The 20,314-nt window shown below is 35.7% G+C and overlaps 1 protein-coding gene across 1 annotated transcript in view; it reads left to right on the top strand.

The window, feature by feature from the left end:
• Positions 1 to 6,659: 6,659 nt before the first annotated feature.
• LOC149792453 (ras association domain-containing protein 9-like) overlaps positions 6,660 to 20,314 on the top strand; it is a 107,642-nt gene continuing 93,987 nt past the window's right edge. The window contains exon 1 of the mRNA XM_089971035.1: positions 6,660 to 7,312. The gene's annotated coding sequence lies outside the window, so the exon portion shown is untranslated. The remainder of the gene's footprint in view (positions 7,313 to 20,314) is intronic.

Genomic DNA, 20,314 nt, shown 5'->3' with positions numbered 1-20,314 from the left:
TGGTAGACTTTGTAACCTTCTAAAAACTCCTCCTAAGACTTCTGAAGAGCTTGTAGTTGTTGCTTGACAGAATAACGAACTGGAAGATAATTCTTAACTGCCTCTAGTTGCTGTCGAGCTAGTCTGGCTGTGTGAGATTCCATGGTTAGTGTTATTATTGATATAATAATGATTTAATTACACCACTCTGGAGCAGCAGGGAGGGCGAAGACAAACATTATGTGTCCACGTGGGTAAACGAACACGAATAAAAAACGAAAACATAAACGTCAAAAGATAAAATAACAAAATGAGCTAACCCAATTAGAGAAGTTTAGGTCGGTTAAAGGCTTCGGTTGGGCGTTATTGACCTTGTATTTTCATTTTCGTAGGAAGCTTTTATCAGCGTAATAAATCTCCTAAAACGTTGTAGGATTCGCCCTCCCTGCTGCCGATGTATACATTCACTCACGTATTGAATACACACTTCAGTAACTTCCCGTGCCTTCAAAATAGTGTTACGTACACATAATAAGGGGCCTGAAATATTTGTTGCTTTTCATAATTTGCTTCATGTCTTAGGGCATGATTCCCCAGTGCTAGACATCACTATAAACTGCCACACTGCAGACATCATAGCGATATGACTGAACAATTGTTAAAGCTACGTTAAAAAATCCAAATCACACACACACACACACACACACACAAAATTTACTCGACGGATACAGCTCTCTATCATGTTCGTGTTTCTACACAATTTCAAGCATTTGTCGTGTGTACTCTATAAACTAGTCGGTAACATTTGTATAGAGGAGATGCGGTGATCCCATGGTTAGCGTACTGGACTCGCGACCGTAAGTTTGCGGATTCGAATCCTACTATCGGATCAGTCTTGGTCGGCTATCGTGGCGAGTCCTTGGGCAAGGCACTTTACTAATATTGCATTGGTATTAGATAACTTACATGTGTTGCTGTGCCGTAAAGTACCAAATGAGCAACTACAACTGGTCTTTATATGGAGTTCCCTAAGTCCATATTCATTGGTTACAATGTAAATACGATGGATTGTGTCTTTAAGTACAAACGCTTTGAAGTTTTGAAGTTTTAAGTATCATTGAATGCAGTCTTTGATAGCAAGAATAACTTCTTTGTTATTTTCTGATCAATTAGTGTTTGAATTTGTGTGAGTATGATATTGTATGGAGAGTACACGCCATCAATTAAACGCTGACCAGTATTTCAAATACATTAAATGTAGCAAGCGGAACACCATTCATCTTGACTACTTAAAAAAGGCATGATAACATAAGAGCCATTCTGAACAATTGATCTCATGGGTTGAACTTACAAGCTAGCAATTTCGAACCCTAAAAATAAAAATGAACGTGAATGATCAATGCCAAAAATCAGTTAAACCATAGACTTATAGATTCCAGTTATATGATATATTCCGTCTGCTCCAATGTTTTCTTTATTTTCGATATGAAATTGTGATTAAAACTTAACGTAAGATTCGCTTGCAAATCTATGCTCTGATGTTTGTCGGTAAAACAGAATAAATAGAACAAAAAATATAAATAAATAAAATATTTATTTGTACACCGAATGTTTGACTCCATTGTTGTTTTGAATCAGCATTCCGCCGTTTTTAATTTCAAATCTGACTGAGAAGGGCAGATCGATCAATAACTATCCTAATTAGTTGTGTCCGGCTAAAATCCAGTTATATATACTGAAGGAGAGGGAAATAACTGCTCTTATGTGAGGGTGATTTTACTCAGAAGTTTGAAATTGTCATCTGACTTTACAACAGGCCACTCTGCTCTATGCCTAACATACGTAACCTATGCAAACAAGATATTAAACCTGGACAAGATTTCCTTTCTAGGCCTACAACTCTTTGGCGCTCAAAAAGAGATAAAATCTAAAGATAAATTATCGATTATATGAGTAAGTAGACCCTGTTTTCATAATCGATTATACAAGTAAGTAGACCCGGTTTTACTACAAGCGACCGGGTCAAACAGATAGGATTACTAAAAGTGTAGTGCGTGGGTTATATCAAGAAATTGCCTTGGGCGATATGTATGTATATCAGTAACAGTGCTCGTTACTCCTTTTCAGTTTCCTCGATAGGTCACATCATTACATTGTGTAATCATTCGTTTTTGTGTAATCATTCGTTCTGGTGTTCAGAAAAAAATTGTCTGAATCGGTTATACAGTCTATTATAACAACATTTCTTTCCAGCTGAAATTGAAATTGATGTTCTTCTGTAAACGTCAACTTTCGTGACGTGCATTATTTTCCATTATTCAATGCAGTTTATTTATGCAGCATTCCTTTTGATTCCATTTCCTTTTCTGGCCAACCAAAAGGACTTCAAATAAACATGTCTTAATGTACAGTGACATCTATGTGAGTGTAGTGACATCGCTATATATCACCTCTCCTCTTGATCTTTTTGATCTTCTCGCCTGCTTCCAATTTTCATACCGCTCAGGTGGCCTACGTAGTTAGAGCTACGAAACCGCGACCTCCCGTCCGCCTCGAATGTGGGAGGTCGTGGTTCGAACCCCGGCCGAGAGTTACTAAAGACTTATAAAAATAGTACTAGCAGCTGCCTCGCTTGGCGCTCAGCATTAAGAGGTTAATGTTAGGGCTGGTTGGCCTGGTGTCAGGATAATGTGACTGGGTGGACGTCATGCTAAATATAGAGAATAATGCTGATAATTACGAAAACAATGTTGTTTTAGATGGTGTATCAACTTTATGTTTTATTTTATTTTATACGTAAACAATTAGATTTCCAAGGGACATCGGATCATCAGGCGCAGATCATAACATAATAACATTTCTCCACTATTTTTTCAATATATATATATATATATATATATATATATATATATATATATATATATATATATATATATATATATATATATATATATATATATATAATAATAATAATAATAATAATAATAATGAGGACTTTGTAAAGCGCCTAATCTTTAGAAGCTCTAAGCGCTTTACAACTTTAGAACAACACCTATAAGATAAGAAACATAATAATATTATTACAAAAACAAACAACATGAAATTAGAAAAACATTTTAAAAAAATAAAATAAAAAACATGCTGAAACTATTTCAGGTAGGAAACATTATTAGGTCTTTACGACATATATATGTGTGTGTGTGTGTGTGTGTGTGTGTGTGATGTTTGAGTGACTCGCTCACTGGCTCATAATAGACTGTGTGTGTGTGTGTGTGTGTGTGTGTGTGTGTGTGTGTGTGTGTGTTATACAATGGTACGGCCTTGTGTACAATAACAGTATGTATTTGTAGGAAGGATCGTGTGTACTTAAGGCAATGTAATTTGCGGTCAAATTGTAAAATAAATTACTTGAACATACATGTCATTGCCGAGGAAACCCCAGGTTGAGTCGTCTGCTTGTATCAAAAATATCAATTAGATACTCAGTCCTATTATAAAGATCCAATACTCGGTGGAAGTATATATATATATATATATATATATATATATATATATATATATATATATATATATATATATATATATATATATATATATATATATATATATATATATATATATATATATATTCGACCGTTGAAAACAAAGTCACGCCATGCAAAGACTGGAAAATACTCGGTGAAGAATAGTTCAGATTATAGCGATACAAGAGCAATCCTTTTATAAGGATGTTGATTTTGCGCAAAGTATTTCGTGAATTTATCTATTTGCATTACGACAAAATCACTTTAGTGACTTATCAAAAAATTCCGAAATTCTGTTAACATGTTTTGTTTTAACATGAAATCAAATTATTTCCAAACTTGTTCAAATCTACCAAGTTTTCCAAAACTTCCAGACATTTTCAACCGATGGATAAAATGTCGCACAGTCGGAAAGAACTAAGAAGGGTCATGTTTCTGACTAATACTGCTTTCACAGGTGAAGAGGTTACAAATATGGCAAAATCTTATCCATCAGGAACGTCTTTCATTACGGAAAAGAAAGTCAGAATTGGTCTTTTATAAGAGTCTTTAGAAAAGCAAGACTTCAGTAAATATCGATTCTCTACGTAGTTTAAGTTAATAAAAAAACGGTTTGTCACAAGCAGTATAGTTATCCTTACTTGATCATTTGAGTCTGTGCCAAGTTTTGCAACTTCTTTTGAAGAGATGAGTTAGAGACTACGTATTCATAAACTTGTCATAACAGACTTCGTCCTGACCTGAATTTCACCAACAGAATATAAACAGAGTCGGTATTTAAACTTGCTTATATAATCCAGCGTTCTGATTGGCTGATATATAAGTCTATGCTTTCGAATAATTAATGTTTTATGTCTCAACTTAACCATCAAACTTTTGTTGGGAAACTGTGTCTTGTGCTTACAAATCATAAAACTCTGACATTAACTTAGATATTACGTTTCCGTTCCAAGCCCATCACCAGTGACTTTCGAATGTAAAGTCATCTTTGATTGGTCAACACAAAACCTCAGGTTCAAACTGAGTCTAAATGTTGTTGTGATCTCCAGAACCGATGTGACGACGAAAATCAGGATTCGAATAGTCTTGTTATCAGCTTTCTCCAACATCCTGCTGTTATGTATGTTTGATTTAATTACATCTGATTTAATTGTTTGTAAGTTTAAAAATCGTTTAATTTAGTTAAAATTTCATTATAGGTCAAAATAATGTAGTTCTGTTTGTTCGGAACTTATACTTTTTTTTAGAAAATAGTTTGACCTTCACTGTTCGTTTTAGTAAACACCAGGTCTTGACCTTGATCCGGACCTTGTTTCAAAATTAGTAGCAACCACGTAAATAAGTTCTATATTTATTTTTAAATGATTGGCTGTTGTCGAGGCCATGATGGGACTATGGGATTTAAATTTTATTTCTTAGAATAAATTGATTGGTTTTCGTCAAGGTCATGTTAAGCGTACGTGATATAAACACGATCACATGACCCCCTGTTCGATTTCGCAACTTGGGGATTTTCTAAACTGCGTTTCTGAATACGATATAACCTTTGTTTTGGAGAAATAATCTCAGTTGGACTATTACACTGGAAAGTGGATGTTGTGCCGTTTGGAGTTATTTCAAATTATTTGGATTCAAAAGGATTAATTCCTTTTTCCTGGAAAATACGTGTGCTTGTGTGAGATTCTTGAACAAAGACAGCTCTTATAATAAATTTATTCAGATTTCCAAAACCGGAGTGATATGTATTGTTTCTACAAGGAACTGTAACTTCAATACACTACAGGTTATTGCATACGTCATTGTCATCCATCTTGGATTTTTCGTCGGGACTCGAACTTGAAATCATTAGAACATTTTATTATTAGGACTTCTAAAAAATGTATTCGTGGATTATTCTTGGACTATTTTTGGATTTGATTCTTTAAACGGTAAGTTTATATTTTTCAGTTTTACAGAATTTTTCCAGGGATATAAATTATTATATTTTTAAAGCTTGTTGTTTTCACTCTTTCTTGTGTTACTGTTTATTCCAGCTTAAACACGTAGCACTGCAAAATTGTAGATCCTTAATTGTGTTTGTTAATATTTAAACAATAAAACTTCGATAAATCACTCAAATAATCGGATTCACAAGATCGATTTGTTCAGTCAATCCGTAATACTTTTATCTTGTCCATGACATAGGAAAACTCGAAAGTACCGAAACTGAAACCAGATGCTCTGACATGCATTGTTTCGACTTTCAGTAGTTCTAATGTATAGTATTAGTTCTTGCATCGTTATGTTAAGGTGGCGTAATACAGGGTAAGTAGAGCGTGAAACCGCGAAATGTAATCGATCCATTGAAATTAGTCCGTATGGTCGGTCTAGTTTCCCGTATGGGCCTGCCTCTTTCAATAATCCTATTTATTTACTTCTTTTTTTTTTTTTACTGCACAATAATTCGTTCTGTGTATACGATGTTCGAGACTTCTCATCAATAATATCCACTTGAACAGCAAAATGCCGACACCTTGAGTGCGTGACATAAGGAGAAATCTTATCCAGGTTATAAACGGCAATTATTTTTACGCCTAGTTCACTACACCGTATGATGCCTGGTATATTTTGTAGATCCTTCCGAGGGCTATTTAGTAGATACAACATCGTGTTTAGTGGAGTCCTGCAAAATAATTCCCCTTGCAACGTATTAATTAGGACTCGTTGACTGAACCGCATTTTTTTCGTGAAAAAGAGAAAATTGAATTTAAAAAAACACACAACGCAAACGCCAATAATTAAGTTAAAATTAATTTACATGTGTGTGTGTGTGTGTGTGTGTGTGTGTGTGTAACAAATATTGATTTATTTATTTATATACACACCTTGGATACCTCCATTTTCAACACAAATGACTTTATTTAAAGCTCTGCAAAAACATATTTGGTGGTTACCTCGTCCTATGTTGGCATTTTCATTCTTAACTTGAACTTGTGACAGAGACCTGGAAATTGTGTTATGAAGCTTGGCATTCTACCAGGTAAGGTTATATTTCATAGAATTAAATTACAACATAGAGAGAGAAAAAAAAAACACGGGTCTAACGTCGGTATATGATTTGTGTTTGTTTCATAACTCAGGTCTCCGTTCTGTCGCGTCTGCCTAAGTCGAGTGGTTTCTGAGTCTCCAAGTTGTTGTTTCCTTGCTCATTTTGAACTCGAATGGCATGAAAATAACACATATCGCATTACGCGAAAGAACAGGATACGCTATATAAATACTCAGTCGTGATCAGCATACCATATTCATTGATCAACGACTCTGATGTGACAAATACAATGTTTATACAAGTCTACCCGATATAATAACTGTAAGCCCGATACGAGGAAGACACAGCCTGAAACTAAAACATACTTTCACACCTGGATCAATGAGCCTTGAGTATGACAAACGTACAGCGGACAGCAGATACGGTAATCACTTCCAGATGAAAGATTCAATGGCACAGTAAAGATAAGTCGCCTGACTGTCAGTGAAAACGGTGACCACAGATGTATCAAAAAATGATTCCAAGTATTTCTCTGTCGTAACAGCGGTTGTGGAGTTGGAATTTTCGGTCCTAGACCTTCTGTTCAGATAGTATTTCATGTCTTAACAGTAATAATGGTACATAGGAACTGAAAGTACACGGAATTATAAGTCTTTGATGTAAAGCAATAAACCGTTTGCTTGAAAGTGTGGAATTAATGGATATAACAAATAATATGTTATTTTCAATTTGGAACGTCTCTAGCCGGTGATTCCGTCGAGGATATTGGACCGTACTGAAGGTATGTTTTCAATTTACTAATCTAACTTGACCAGATTTATTGGTCGTTATCCCCCCTTTCCTTGTCGTTATCCCTTTTCCTTGTTGTTATCCCCTTGCCGTTATCCCCTTTCCTTGTCAACGGTTTGGCAAACGATAGACTGTGAACTCTATCAGCAAGTGCTATCAGGTACGTCTGATAAGACGAGAGAAGACGGAAGCCTAACGTGGAAAGCAATGGCAAAATGTCCGATAGTGTGCCAGGAGAAGTTACATTTAAAATGGGCGGTGACTTAAAAGCTCAATATCGGAAAACAAACTCATTTCTTATTAATAGACTGAGGACTCTGGCTAATAGAGCTGAGATCTCGGGCTAATAGAGCTGAGGACTCGAGCTAATAGAGCTGAAAACTCGGGCTAATAAAGCTGAGGACTCGGGCTAATAGAGCTGAGGACTCGGGCTAATAGAGCTGAGAACTCGGGCTAGAACTCGGGCTAAAAGAGCTGAGGACTCGGGCTAATAGAGCTGAGAACTCAGACTAATAAAGCTGAGGACTCGGGCATACGGTCCTCATCTCGGCAAATGGATAGGACGTTAAACAAACATAATCGTATTTCACCCATTCCATGATTAATGGTCCAACGAATGTTTTATTCCGTCATTATTGGTTTTGGATTGCTCAGTTGATAGAATATATTGGCATAAATTAACTTTTAAATAGAAGTTATGGCATTTATAGTTATTTTGGAAATATAACAAAATGTTACTTTATTTATCTTTTCAATATGCAGATGATTCAGAGTAATAAACATTGGAATCTTCCTGTCGCATCAGCAACTACGGCAGTTTAGCTTTAAAAAGTATAGTTATAAACTGCATAAACTAGACGTCTGTATGACGTGTGCGATATAACAGTATCCTGGAATCTCATAAACGCCATATACATTCACTGTGTATGTTTTTTTAAAATTTATTTTTTCATGTAGGTTTTTTGGATTTTGTGTTTCAGTTTTACTTTTGTCGCTGAAAATTGATAATATATTTATGTTGGTAGCTCTACAATTTCACCGTAGCTAATTAAGAACACGGAAAATCTTTTATGGACTGAATATTAATATTTATAAACAAAAATCATAACTTCTATGAATTTTTGATCGGATTTCTCTCAAAACGTATTTAATTACTTGGCGCTAAGGTGTGATATTTAAGAATATAACTTCTATAAAGCAAATTTTAAATAAATTAAAAAAACCTGCCTATTCGTGGCATTTTTGCGCAACTGTCCATATTAGAAAGCTAAAATCGTCAATATATTCTGAATTTTCTTCAAATGATTCAAAGAGAATACAAACAAATGCTTATCTTATATAAACAAATAACATCAGTAACGTATAATATCCATAACTAGGCAATTATTAACGTTTACCTCGTTCCCACATCAATTTGTTTTGATATTTGTGGGTAAATTTTATTATTTAAAGCTGAAAATATATATTCATCAGAAAACGTTTTAAAATTGTCGATTTTTCTAAACTTTAAAATTGATTAATGCTATCTTCCTGAACCATTTTCCTGTTATTGGGTAATTCAACCTTCCGAGAACTCTTTCTGGATAGAAGAGTAGTACATTAGTCAGTGGAGTACTAAATTAGATCTAGGTAGTACTAAATTAGACATTGGTAGTACTAAATTAGATCTAAGGAGTACTTAATTAGATATTGGTAGTACTAATTTAGATCTAGGGAGTATTAATTAGATATTGGTAGTACTAAATTTGATGTAGAAAGTACTAAGTTAGATCTAGGGAGTACTAAATTAGATATTGGTAGTACTAAATTAGATCTACGGAGTACTAAATTAGATATTGGTAGTACTAAATTAGATGTAGAGAGTACTAAATTATATCTAGGGAGTACTAAATTATATATAGGGAGTTCTAAATTAGATATTGGTAGTACTAAATTAGATCTAGGGAGTACTAAATTAAATATTGGTAGTACTAAATTAGATATAGGGAGTACTAAATTAGATATTGGTAGTACTAAATTATATCTAGGGAGTACTAAATTATATCTAGGGAGCAATAAATTAGATCTAGGGAGCATTACATTAGATATCGGTAGTACTAAATTAGATCTAGGAAGTACTAAATTAGATACTGGTAGTACTAAATTAGATCTAGGAAGTACTAAATTAGATACTGGTAGTATTAAATTAGATCTAGGGAGTACTAAATTAGATCTAGTGAGTACTAAATTACATATCGATAGTGCTAAATTAGATATAGGGAGTTCTAAATTAGACATTGGTAGTATTAAATTAGATCTAGGGAGTACTAAATTAGATCTAGGAGTAGTAGATTAGATATAGTGAGTACTAAATTATATAGTGGTAGTGCTAAATTAGATCTAATGAGTACTAAATTAGATCTAGGGAGTACTAAATTAGATGTAGGGAGTACTAAATTATATATAAAGAGTACTAAATTAGATATTGGTAGTACTAAATTATATATAGGGAGTACTCCATTAGATATTGGTAGTATTAAATTAGATCTTGGGAGTACTAAATTATATATTGGTAGTACTAAAATAGATAAAGGGGATATTAAATTAGATAATTGGATGTAATAAAGTACTAAATTATATCTAGGGAGTACTAAATTAGTCATATATCTATCAATGGAGCAGCCAGGTGTGAATCGGGGCATTTTAATAATTTTGATCGTGTTCGTAGCGTGTACACCATTAAAGACTAAAGTCTCTAGTTTCTTCCAGCTCAAACAAAATGCAAGATCTTACCGAAGACAACATTATATGTCCTAGAAAATACCGGAAACAACGTTATATGTCCTAGAAAATACCGAAAACAACGTTCTATGTCCTAGAAAATACCGAAAACGTTATATTTCATAGATCTTACCGAAAACAACGTTTTATTTCCAAGATCGTACCGAAAACAACGTTTTATGTCCTAGAATTTACCGAAAACAGCGTCATATGTCCTAGAAAATACCGAAAACAACGTTCTATGTCCTAGAAAATACCGAAAGCAATGTTATATTTCCTAGAACTTACCGAAAACAACGTTTTATGTCCTACATCTTACCGACAACATCGTTATTTCTTAGAATTTACCGAAAACAACGTCATGTGTCCTAGAAATTACCGGAAACAACGTCATATGTCTTAGATCTTACAGAAAATAACATTATATATCTTAGAAATTACCGAAAACAACGTAATATGTCCTAGAAATTACCGAAAACAACGTCATATGTCCTAGAAATTATTGAAGCGCAATATCCGATGGACTATGACGCCATGCTGAATACAGCAACTGACTGCATGAGCTTGACACACAAATGAAAAAGCTCATGTCATACAGAGTCGAGTGCTTTAAAAACAAAATCACAAACTGGTTGGCATTTTTTAGAGTAATTTCGTTCTTTCATTACCAACCTTTTAGCCTCGACCTCTCCGAATGTCAGTAGAGGCTACGATCTCGTTGCTAGAGAAAGGAGTGAGGTGGAGGGGAGTTGACTGTTGGAGGTCCAAATATAAACGGTACATTTTAGATTTGTTCATACATTACAAATTTCCTCCTCATTGCTCTAGTACAGTAGTTCCCAAACTTTTTCGGGCCACCGTCCCTTGGTTATACTCAGCGCCCCCTACCTACCCCTTAAAAAGCATTATTCAGCATTAGCACCCCCTTAGTAATCCCACCGCCCACTTTGGGAACCACTGCTCTCGTAGAAGCTGTTGTTTTGGGTTAACGGCATTTTTCAGCACACGATAGGCTATACGTGGCAGCCAGAATAACTAGTGAAAGCATAACCCGGAAAACCCCAGTAAGAACCACCGACCCATGGGAAGCTACTGGCAAGCTTTCTCACATACTCACATTGGTCAAGCCCTGACAGAGGTGAGTTGGCAGTGATCGGTAACTGCGAGCGCTTTAGACCATTCGACCAGTCGGCGACCCACTTGTAATAGTTTGATAATCTCAAAAGCAGATGCAAATATATTTGTCACTAAAACTGTTCTTTGGAGTAAAACAATTGTATATCCAATAATTCTTAATAATAATCCATTCTGCCAACATCTATTACATGTTTTAGATATATCACGGAAATAACACACTGAAGTGCATGCTCGTCTGTTGTATTACATATTGAATGGTGAATATCTACGAGTTGAAAAGAACAGAGGTCTGGTAAATAACGCAATTGATATTTTTTTACAGGAGTTATTCTGATGGAAATAATTCTAAATGTCTTTTAAGGCTGTTCTTCTGAACACCATGACGAAATTGCTGTCGAGTGATATGGGTCGGTGAGATATATCAACATCATACGTATTTGCCTTGATTTGTCAACTATTATCAATTTATTTTCATAGATGAATGAAAGCCTCAAGAGGGATGAGTACCTTGTTTGTAAAATCTGTTAAAACCCTATTCAACAGTTCTCTTCTTGTTACGACAGCTCTCTGGCAAGCCCTGTCGTGCCAGACGATAAAAAAAGATATGTATCTCGTTTTCACAGGCATTTTCATGAGAAAGATTGTAATGGCAACTTTTTCTAGGGTTAAAAAATTGCATGGTCTTAGTTGCCATCATTTCGTTCCTTTTATTCATTTTATTATAAAACCGGATCTGAGGCGTCTTTTGTCATTTACTTCCATAACGCTGTAAAGACATTAAACGCAACGCCGTTAAAACAGCAGAAAATATTCCTTTTGGGGCCTGACAACATATCCTTCATGTTACCCGTCAGCAGTATACAAATAATGAGATTTGTGTGGAACTCTGACAGGTGTTCATAATAAAGTAAACATACAAATTACCTTACACGTATTGCTCCATTTTGAACGTTGACCGATATTTTGCCTCGCACAATAATAACTCTGATTAAAAAATTGTCTGGTCTGTAGACATTGAGGTGCCTCATAAATACACCCATCCCATCCAATTAGTGTCCTAATCATTCAGGTAAACGTACAACTGCAATTTAATCACAAACAATTTAGACGTTTACAAAAATATTTCATTGACACGTTTAGCTGAATGACAAGTACGAAAGAACTGTATCAAAATAGAAGCTCAGACAAAACAGCTGTTAATTACAAAATATTAATTCGACTTACATTTATATTTTTGCAAAGTTCTGATTTATCCATATCAGTATAATGTCTTTAGAGCTGGGTTCCATGAACAAATTTCGAACCCTGGTGCACGTTGTATTTATGCACATGCCCCGATACGTACCACACATATACCGCAAATTTAATAAGGACCAACAATTTTAAATTTCCGGGGCCTCGGGGTTGTTTTTCTTCTTCTTAATTCCCGGCTCTCCAATAGCTGTAAAATATCTAGCTCTAATTCAAACTAAAACTCTTTATATTATTAGAAACAAATTAAGTATCTTGAGATAAAAGAAAATAAAACTGCTCTACAGGTAACATAATCGCAAACATCCTCACCCGCCATCCACCGAAAATAAAATGATCGTTACCTTATATATGGGGGCCCCGAGTGGCCGAGTGGTCTAAAGCGCTCTCCGTTAAGGATCACTGCCATCTCACCTCTGTCTGCATGGGTTCGAGTCCAGGATTCGGCTAACGTGGGTATGTGAGAAAGCTCGCCAGTAGCTTCTCGTGGGTCGGTGGTTCTTCCCGGGGTTTTCCCGGGTTCTTCCTCCACCATTAATACCGGCCGCCATGCATAGCCTATCGTGTGCTGAAATATGGCGTTAAACCCCACAACAACAACAACAACAACAATAGCCTTATATATGTCAATTGTATACGTTGTCATCTAAAATCGGTAACTAAAGTGGGTTAAGATTACAATATAGCTGACAGTATTGTGCTGACATTCAAGTGCTTGTTGATGCAAACGGGAAGCCTACATAATACTTATTGATCTTAATGATAACCGGCAGGGAAATTTTAAGTGGGATGCTGACATCTGGGCAAGGTGTTTATCAGAGAGGGTCAGTAAACATAAAACACACAGGCTACAGAAACGAGAACATATTCGGTGAACTTGAGATATTACTTCAAAGTCAAACAGAAAAAAACAATTACTCTCCTGAAAATCACAGGATGATTATGTATCTTACAAAGGAATACGTACACTTAACACATTAATATACGCTAGTAAATAACCTAGATCTTTTTTCCTTTTGTTATTTCGAAAATGTTCCAACGTTGGATTGACCCGAATATCTTTCACAACAGCCATTTGGCTGCGATGCTGGCTTATGTGACATGGATCAATCATGTGATTAAATAATATTTGAAATTAATTTATGATGAATAAAACCATTATGTAAAAGAAAAAAAAACAAATTGGAGGTTTTATCAAGAAAAAATGAAAATATTTAACATCTTTGAATACGAAACAAGATTACTAGCGAATTTCCGTAAATTCCTTACTGACAGAAACTACAAACATGTCAACACGTTGAAAACGTGCCGTAGTAAGTACCACCGGAAATAAAAAAAATGCCTTGGAAACCAGTATACCGGTAATATCGTCCACCTATGGACGTCATACATATCACAGACCGATTTTATACGTAGATTGGTTCATTTGAAGCGGTTATTTGATTAGTGTCTGTCTGTCTGTCTTGATAGCTCATTCAGCATCATTCATAAATTGAGTCGGTGAAAAACGTTGCTTGTTTTGGGAGAAACGTGTGCCATGAAATGCGTGATGACATTTTATTTCACAATTTTGGGGGGACCTAAATTTTAAATGATTGGTGATGTATTCGTATTGAGAATTTTTTATAGGAATGGGATAAAGGTCAAAGCTAACCGAATGTACTCACGTACGGAACCCGTATATTACATTTAAGGATCATCCAGAGTTCCTCAAACAGATATAAATAGATTACAACGATAATAAAACTGTCTTTTTTCCAGCAAGGTTTAATATCACTATAGCCTTTATGAGATTTCCTGTGACTAGTTTATTGCTCCACATTTTTACTAAGACAAAGAGCCCTAATTAAGAAGAGATAAATCTATTAACAAAACAGTTATTTAATTTCGAAAATGGTGGACTGCAAGTCTCTATATTGTAAATTTAAGAATTATGTATGGTTCGCTTCAACACAAGTCCCCTCTTTATAACTCCCTTTATGTTTGTGTCCGTTATAATGGAATAGAAAAATTAATCAAATATCTATATCCAGCAATTTAAAAAAAAAATAGATCAGACCCCAAAAAACATGAGCACGAGTTTGTTATCTTGCTAAAGTTTTACTGCTGGTTCTTGTCTCCTAAATTTGAGATCCCCAGTAACTGGTCAACACGAATGAGATCCCCAGTAATTGGTCAACACGAATGAGATCCCCAGTAATTGGTCAACACGAATGAAATCCCCAGTAATTGGTCAACACGAACCATAATGTCAAGCTTCAGCTTAAACGTATATTGGTCTTCTCCAGGTCAGTCGTAGATATAGTGCAATGTTATTCTTGTATAAATGCAATGGCAGTAGCTGGTACAGGAAAGTAACATTTCTATTGGTCAGAATGTTGCCACGTGATCAAAATGAATTTCGTTCATTTCCGTATGAACTGTAAGGAGAACTACTTTCCTAAGAATACCCACTTGTATAAATAGAGTCACGTGTACAGCATAAGATAAACACTTGTGGTGTTTAACGCCATTTTTCAGCACACGATTGACTATACATGGCGGCCAGTATTTAATGGTGGAGGAAGAACCTGGGAAACCCCCGGAAAGAACCACCGACCGACGAGAAGCTACTGGCAAGCTTTCTCACATACACATACCCACATTGTTGAATGAAGAACTATATATATATATATATATATATATATATATATATATATATATATATATATATATATATATATATATATATATATATATATATATATAGAGAGAGAGAGAGAGAGAGAGAGAGAGATAGATAGATAGATATATATATATATATATATATATATATATATATATATATATATATATATATATATATATAGACACACATACGCACACACACACACACACACACATTTGGGTTTGAAAGACAGGTGACTACTCTACTCAACACCAGTTTCTCGCATGTGTACTATTTTATGATTTTGTCACTTGTACACCTTCAAACCCCACTACAACCACAACCCGTCGCCACACACATGGTCGTATGTTAATATAACTAGAAGTCAATGCTCGAAATGTGCATGCGTGTGTAATTTAAATTTTTAACGTAGCTTTAACAATTTTTCAGTCGTATCGCTACGATGTCTTCAGCGTGGCAGTTTATAGTGATGTCTAGCACTGGGGCATCATGCCGCAGATATGTAGCATCATGTCCCACCCAGTCAAATTATCCTGACACTAGGCCGACCAATCCTAACACTAACCGCTTAATGCTGAGCGCCAAGTGAGGCAGCTGTTTATATCCTTTTTATAAGTCTTTGGTATGTCTCGGCAGTCCGCGGTTCGATCTCGCGACCTCCCGCATCCGAGGCGGACGCTCTAACTACTAGGTCACCGGATTTGTGTCTTCGAAATGTTGACATCTAACACTTAATTTTAGAAGTGTTTTGGACTCGCGCAGCCGTAGAACATTTGGGGGGGGGGGGTGGTGGTGGTGGAGGGGCGGTGAAGTTTGTTTGCCTTTCATTGATTTAGCAAGTTATAGAATGATCCGATGTCGTGTCTAACATTGATCCGGTGTTGAGACTAATGTTAACCGATGTTGTGTCTGATATTGATTCGGTGTTGTGCCTAATATTGATCCGCTGTTGGGCCTAATATTGACCTGGTGTTGTGTCTAATATTGATTCGGAGTTATGCCTAATATTGATTCCGTGTTGTGTCTAATATTGATTCGGTGTTGTGCCTAATATTGATCAGGTTTTGTGTCTAATATTGGCATTTCAGTTTTTATTACGAGATTTGCGCCATGAGTCATTCATAACTGAGTATTTTTCAACTACATTGGTATTAAAAAGCCACGCACTTCATGTATATCGTGCTGAGAACACCAGTCTGTATAATACTACAACCTCATTTTATTACTTGGCTCGTAGTGTCCGTTTTCCAGGACAGGGCTTAATGCACATAAATCGTTAACAGGAGTTTCCAAGCCATTTTAACAACCATATAGGTCTTTAAAAATATTTCAAGCGCCTTTTGACCATATTGGATGCAAAATATCACATCCGTTGTAAGCCTTCTACATCCTCACTTTCAGATAGCATTCGTTTTAGCCCAATCTCCAATTTGTACATTGTTTTAACTTTTTAACGTAGTATTAACAATTTGAGTCACATCGCTACGATGTCAGCAGTAAGGCAGTTTATAGTTAGGTCTAGCACTGGGGCATCATGCCACAGACATGTAGCATGATGTCCCACCCAGTCACATTATCCTGACACCAGGCCGACCAGTCCTAACCTCTGATTGCTGAGCGCCAAGCGAGGCAGCTGCTTAATACCACTTTTATTTGTCTTTGCAATGATTCGGCTGCGGTTCAAACCTGCGACCTCCCTCATCCGAGGCTGACGCTCTAACCACTTAGGCCACTGGAGCGGTGAATTGCATTTCTACTCAGCTACCCAAGCCCGTCTTCCTGATTTGTATTGACAATTGTATTGTCCACCTAACTATAAATCACTTAATAATCTACCTCTGACCCCGAATCTCGGCTCATACGGGTTTTTATACTCCATAATTTAAAACCAGTTGTAATAAAATAAATAAAGCGGTAGTTTAAAAAAAAAATGGTATGACCCGTATGTGTTGTGACATAGATTTTTATAACACAGCATACTGTGCATAAATTCGACACCCGCATGATGTGTCGAAGTTATATGTTCTGCGGGGCGGACAAGTTTGACTTTATCACTCGCTGATAACAATTCTCAGTCTGAACTTTGAACTAATCCCGTAAAATTACCTGCCACCATCTTTGTTCTCGACTTGTCCTGTTCTTTCATCCGTTTCTGCCTAATTTTGTGACCATCTTTGCTCCTGATGACGGAGTTTTCCCTTTGGAAAAGAAGGATACGTCTTCCTTTGCAAAACTCATAACGATGGGAGATTCATCCGCGGGACCTATCAGTCCATTTCTGTGCAATACCGGTATCTTCACATGTTAATTTTGCACTTTGTCAGTTTTTGTCTTCTTTGAGAAATGTCTGGGACATTAAATTCAGATATAGGATATATATATATATATATATATATATATATATATATATATATATATATATATATATATATATATATATATATATATATATATATATATATATATATATATATATATATATTGTTTTACATTACATTATTAAATAATGATAATAATAATAACAATAATAGTAATAATAATTATTATTATTATTGTTGTTGTTGTTGTTGTTGTTGTTGTTGTTGTCTTCGTGTACTGGACATGTAAATACCAAATATCATTTGTACATATCCTAAGTAAAACTTATATTTTGATTAATTCTTCGTTGTCCGGATCAGTCGGTAATTATGTGATTGTTTTGTCTTAAATGTATATCTGACAAACAAGAACAATCGGATTACCTCTGCCAGAAAGCTCAGATATTGAGTATTCCGTTTTCTTTTATCTTCCATGTTCCTATTGTTGGGGGGGGGGGGGGGGGGCTGGTGACCGAGTGGTCTAAGGGCCTTGGTGATCGAGTGGTCTAAGGCTGTTACCTTGCCTTCAAAGGCATCTCGCCTCTGGCCGCGTGGGTTCGAGTCTCGGGCTCGGCCAACGTGGGTATGTGAGAAAGCTTGCCAAAGCATTCTGTGGGGTATGGGTGGGTGGTTCCTACCGGGTTCTTTCTCTATCAAATATACTCGCAGCCATATATATAGCCTATCATGTGCTGAAAAATGGCGTTAACCCCATAACAGCCAGCCAACCAACCAACCAATTTGTATGTGGTACATGCAGTGGCGTAGCTAGGCTATTTGGGCCGTTATGCGGGTCCTTATGCAAAGCTTAAAAAAGCTTGTCAAAAACAATATAATAATTCGTGGGCCCCTTATTCTTTAGATACCCTTGCTATATGGTAGCTACGCTCGTGGCCAAATCTTTTATTTCAGCGTTCAGTCGTGGTTTGAACACATAGTGTCGGAATTATTGGTACAGTTTCAAATTTCCAACTTATGGCTAAATAAACATCTTTATTTGGAACGGTGCCTTTAGATAACTTATCAAGATCATGTCAGTCGTGTTTCGTCGTGATTTGGTATTCAGACCGCAAACATGTTGAGGAAATCAACAGCTTACCTCAAGATAATGGTGTTGCTTGTGGTAACATCTTATCTCACGTGAATTCCTGCCCGACTACCTACGCAAGAGGTGTGTTTGACACAGCTTGCGTTGGAAATTTACAGCTGGTTGTAAAAATGGGTAGCTCTGTTAAACCGCTACAGATGCGTTTAATATCTTCAGTTCTGCGTAAATCTGAACAGGAATTTCTCTTAACGCTTACGCGCAGCCCTCTGTAAACTGGTCGATATCATTCGCCAAAAAAAACAACAAAACAAAACAAAAAAACCAGTAGTTCAAAGTGACACTTAAGTTTAGAAGTAAATATAATAAAAAATACTATAACATATTAACATAAACCCCAGTAAACAGAAAATCCATAAAAAGGTTAAGCATTTTTGAGTCAGTATCACGAATTCTGATGATGTTATAGGTTAAAAGAATCTGTAATATTTTTACCTCCAAAACTGATCTTTTATAATAGTCTAAACTTAATTTCGTTCCTATTTTTAGCTATGCTGGTCATATACCAGAAGACCGTATGGGATAGTTTGTCGTCCGTCCATCCGTAAGCACAGTTTGTTATTGTTGTTCGTCTCCAGCTTTTTGGAGGGTTGCCCTGAAACTTCATACACACATTAACCCCCATGGTCTACATGGATCTAATGGGGCCCTCTACAGATAGTATGAACTTCTGAGAGAGCGGCGGATGTAAGGTGATGTTGCTTATATAAGCAAGATGCACAATTGATAGAATATTGGCAGAGCTCTGTGGTACTTTCATATAATGTGGCTGAAACATCTTTGGACATTCCAAGTATGGAAATTATACATGATCTAAGTACACAGCCAACTGAAATGCCTGCACCCTTGTGATCAACCTGAATATGTCTAAACTACAAAACTACTTTTTTAGTAGTTATTCAAATAGGGAAATGGAATTTTGCCAGACTAGACAATATCAGCTTCTGAAAGTGAAGGAATTGTTAAACATGTAAAATGTAAGAACAAAATCAATCGGCTCTTTTTTATACAATTTACCTCTGAAGTTTAAGGAAGTGAAAATGACCAAGTGGAGCTAGCTCTTTTTTGAAAGGTGCACATCTGAAGTAAGGCCAAGCTGTATACTCTATATCCCATATTACACCCATCAATCATACACCAAAATAAAGGGAATTAAAGGTTCTTTAAACAATACCTAAGATATACAAAGTAATTTTTTAAAATAGCCAGTATAACCGATGGGAAAAACCGGGGAAATTCTTTTTCTTTAAAAATCTAATCCTGTGCAAAATACGAAATTGTCGAGCGCCACCTTACAACAAAGAAATATATGGTGAAAATATTTATTTTCACTTATTTGTAATGAAATTAAGAAATAAATTATGACAAAGTAAAATAGCTTTCTTCCATATTGTAATGTTAGAACCATAAGCAACATTTTAACTTTTGACATTTGACCTCTATGAACCTCATCTATTCCATCCCTTTTCAAACTGAAAAATGTATTTATACAATAATAATACCTATTTGTTCGTTATCGGCGCGCTCTACATATATTATGAACTTATGAGAGAGTAACAAGTGTAAGGTGAAGTTGTTTACATTTATACCAGGCAGCAGCAGGGAGGGCGAATCCTACAAGCTACTTTTTGAAAAATAACACTTCCACGTAATAATAAACAAAATAAACCCTTATTGTGATAAAATAACCCTTATTTTTAGTAAATAAAGATCCGC

The sequence above is a fragment of the Sinohyriopsis cumingii genome, chromosome 9, assembly GCF_028554795.1.
Source record: "Sinohyriopsis cumingii isolate HCF-2022 chromosome 9, ASM2855479v2, whole genome shotgun sequence".
Lineage (NCBI taxonomy): Eukaryota > Metazoa > Mollusca > Bivalvia > Unionida > Unionidae > Sinohyriopsis > Sinohyriopsis cumingii.
The sequence above is the reverse complement of the archived record's forward strand: the minus strand, read 5'-3'. Positions and strand labels throughout refer to the sequence as shown.